We start from the raw sequence: 4,522 nt of genomic DNA, 5'->3' as shown, positions 1-4,522 counted from the left end.
TACTGATAATTTGGAAAAAAATAGATTCAACTTGGAATATTTTTTCTTCCTTTTCCAAGAAAACAAGGAGACGTTTCTTTTCTTTAGCAAGATTATTTCTACTATTGGATCTACCTCAGTTGTCTAGGTCTCTTCAGAGGAATTCAAGATAGTGGATTTTTGCTGCTGCTGCTACTGCTAAGTCTCTTCAGTCGTGTCCGATTCTGTGCGACCGCACAGACGGCAGCCCATCAGGCTCCTCTGTCCCTGGAATTCTCCAGGCAAGAATACTGGAGTGGGTTGCCATTTCCTTCTCCACAGTGCATTTTTATTTACACTTTAATATATTTCATTGTATCTCTTTTGATAATGACAATTATTGTTACTATATATTTTTTATAAAAAAATGAACCAACCTCTATTGAATGCTTTCATTGTACCAGGTACTGTGCTCAATATTAACACTCATCTACTTATTATTTAACATCAATTCATAAATTTCTTCATCTAAAAAATATTTATTGAGTTCCCACAGTGTTTTAACACAACCATTCTCTGTATCCAAGATCCTTATGGAGCAGTGAAAGAATATCTATAAACAAATAGATAATATGTGGTGTTGAGTAATGAAAAAAAAAACTATATAAAAAAAGGCAGGCTAAAAGATAGAGTAGCAAGGGCTGCTTTTTTTAGATGATATATTAAGCATAGATCTGAATGAAATGAGGGAGTAAAATATAGAAATACCTGGGAAAAAATGTCAGGCATCGAGGCTAGTAGCTGTGAAGTCTAAAGAGAAAGTTCTGGAGAGTTGTGCATGGGAGAATAACATCATTTGATTTATACTGATAGTGGCGGTTCAAAGTACAGTTTCTTAAGATCAGCCCAAGCTCCTGAATTTGGATGTAGGCTAATACGCCCTGGCTACATGGCCATGGCAAGTTACCTTACCTCTCTGGGCCCATTTCCCATTTATAGTATAAGGATTATGCATATTCCTTTCTTGTTTTTTGGAAATAAGAATTAAGTGAGGAAACTCAAATAGATTAGCACAGTATTTGGCACATAGTGAGTGTCTGAGAAATGTTTGCTCTTATTATTACTGTATTAGTTTTCCTATTGTTGCAAAATGAAATTATTTTCCTGCCTTAAGGTATGGTTGTAATCCATGGTTCCTGCCTTATAGACAGAACTAGAGAAAATGTACAGCTGAGAAGTATATTCTATCATACACCTGGGTCTATTGAGGTGTGGGCTGTCATTTGGGGGAACTCTACACTCTCTTTAATTGCTTTCCATCAAAGGAAGAATAAATTGAGGATGATTAAATTAAGTGAACTGGAGAAAGCCTATTACTAATGTAAATCATTATAAAAGCTTCAGTAGGCAAAGAAGTAAAAACTAGAGAATATAATATAGTATCTTTGGATAGTCTTCTGGTAGACAATTAAATTGCTAAAAGTGAGACAGTGCCATTAATAATTGCACGTTTCGTTTAGTATATAATTATTCACTGTGGCCTTGCTAGCTTTCTTAAGCTTCGAAATGGAAGTGACCCTTTTATTCTGACTGTACTTATTCCTCTGAGTATCTAAAACTGTCTCCATTTATCTTCATTCACCTTGTACATAGTGCATAAGGAGGGAATACTTGTCTCTTTTAAGACTAGAGTGTCAGATGAAAACATTCATTCCTCCACAAGAGGATAAGGAATACTTACCTCTCTGGAGATAATAAATATGCTGGCTTACTACATGTCTAATATCTCAAGTGAAAAAGCTATTTCTGGACAAAAAAATTTTAAAAACAATGATGAATTATGGTAAATTATAATGGTTCTAGAACAGCCCAATTCTCTACTCAAAATATGTCAAAAATTAAGCAAAAAATAAAATAAAGACTATTCTTTAGCAAAATGCTTAAAGCCACTACCCAATAATTATTGTGTGACTACTTACCAAACACATAATTATAGCCTCTGTTTATAGAATTTCTTTCATTTACAGAGAACTTTTATGGTCACTCTTTTTTTTTCTTTTAAAATAATAGTAATAATACCTAAGATTTTTTGAGAGTACTTTCTATGTGCCAGGTATTTTCCATAAATTATCTCCTATAATTCTCACAATGACTCTTATATGAATTCTATTATTCCATAATTTACAAATCAAAAGCTGAGATTCATAAATGCTAAGTAATTTGCCTAAACTTTCATAGATGCTGAATTACAAATCCAGTTCCCAAATCTTCTCCTTCAATATGACCCTATATACATTCTCTTACAAATTTATCCTCTGGCAAGAAAACAGGACAGGGATGACTGTTCTTTAAAAGAAAAAGAAAAAGAAAAAACCTTTTAAGTAATTTTTAAAATAGCATCCAAGAAGTTAAGTAATCTGAACAAGATGGCATAGTCAATCAGAGGCAAGCAGGATAAAAACATCATCTGAGAAGGATGAAGAGTCCTTGACTTTGTGAGTAATAGCCAGATGTTGCCTTTAATGCAACCACAAAGCAGAAAATAAAAATAGAACAAGTCCCAAAATTTTAGATATAGAAAATATGTACCAGTCAATTAAAGTTTCTAGCTATATAAAGGTGGACACAATTCCTGCCTCAAGGTTAAATTAAGTTTACTTTGAGCTTTTTTTTTTTTTCTTTTTCTTTTTTTCCTGAAATCATCAACTTGCTCACTCCTTCTAATAATTTTGGTCATAGCTCAAATATCATATCTTCTGATAGATCTTCCCTGACTCCCTACAATACCAACACTCTTCCCTATCTCAATCATTCTCTAACCCTACAATATCTTCATAGGGCTTACTGTTATGTTAAATATATGAACATATTTTATTTACCTATTTTTTGTCATTATTTGTCTTCATTGCTAGAATATAAGTTAAATTACAGTGTGACTGTCTATTTGGTTTGTTTCTCTAGTGTTTAGATGAGTACCTTGTGCTCATAGCAGATATTCAAAAAATATGCAGTGAATGAGTGAATGAATGGATATGGTATAATCATTGAATTCTAAAAAAGCAATTTAGGTGCCAATGTGCATGTTTGTGTATACGTATCAATCTGTATATGGATAGGCACAGATATACAGACACACATATACACACACATGGCATTTTTAAATCTACAGATCTATTTTTAACTCTAGATCTTTAATTAGTAATCAGATCACCAACCATATTGATAAAACTTGGAAAAAGACCTAAAGAAAATATAAATTCAAAGTTTTCTTTAATGTCTTTAATGAAGGACAACCAATCAAGAGAAAAATAAAAACCTGTCCTCCAGACTTCATTAGGAAGCATCTCAAGCCCACCAGATTCATTAGTATAATACTTCAGTATTTGTTTGTTAAGCAATGTAAAAAGATTCAAAAAACAACAAAATAATTGGACAGCATTTAATAAAGTAATCAGGTTAAAGGTTAGATTTTAAAATAATCCTCAAGGTACAGTAGACATCATTTAAACAAAAGAACATAGATCTGTCACTATATCAGGGTATTTAAATATTTTTGTTGCTTTTCTGTTTAAATCAAAAGAGGCAATTACATAGGTTCAAATAAAAAATAAATGACTTGAAAGTTTTATGTTTGAGTGAATAACAGATACACCAGTTGAATGTAATTATTAAGCTTAGCTAATCTAACTTATATCCTCAACAAATAAAATCTCTGATTATGGATATGACTCAATTTTTTCTTCGCATATTACCCATTAGTGGTTCCAAGATGATCTGAGCCAAGTTCTGAAAAAGCTTCATGAAGCTGATTTGTATTACTATTCTTGATCTCCTAGGCTTAAGCTTTGTTGGTATTAATGTACAAACTGCAGATACTGATAAAAGTGTGCATGCGAACTGAGATATCACTTTTGAAAGAAAGCAATACAATTTGATAGGCTCCATAATAAGACAACTGGATCTGGAATTGGATGCAGGGAAGATTTTCCAAGGAAGTGACCCCAAATTTGATTTTAAGTATGAATAAAAGTTCATTGTGATAAACAGGACAAGAGAGAAGTGGAAGCAGGCAAAATAGCTTGACAAAGCTTCCTACGTTGCAGACAACATGGAGCTTTAAGAAAACTGAAAAACCCAGGTGGCCAGAGATGAGAGATTGAAGTAGCAAGAAGTGCTACATGATGTAGGAGAGGTAGAGGGAAGAATCATGTTGGCCCTTGTGGTTAAGGATTTTCTGCTTTTCTTTTAATAAGAGGCACTGAAAAAATATAATGTGTGTGTTTGTGTACATGAATGTGTGTTTGTGTGTACATGAAGCAAAAGGACAATGTGTTATGTTTGGGAAATATAAATAGGCATCAGTGGAGAAGAACGAGTTTCATCAGGTCAGCATGATTTGGGGGTGATATCAAGAACAACAATATAAGAAGAAATGCTTTTGCTCTTAATCACTTCCCTTCCAATCCCCCACTATACCATCGATTTCTAGTTTGCAGTCAGTGGCTTCTTTAACTTGAGGATTAATTGTCTAGTGTGTGAAGCACGGGTCATTTCACTGTTGTTT

Source organism: Cervus elaphus, chromosome 9 (genome assembly GCF_910594005.1).
Source record: "Cervus elaphus chromosome 9, mCerEla1.1, whole genome shotgun sequence".
NCBI classification, from domain to species: domain Eukaryota; kingdom Metazoa; phylum Chordata; class Mammalia; order Artiodactyla; family Cervidae; genus Cervus; species Cervus elaphus.
Note: the sequence above shows the minus strand (reverse complement) of the source record.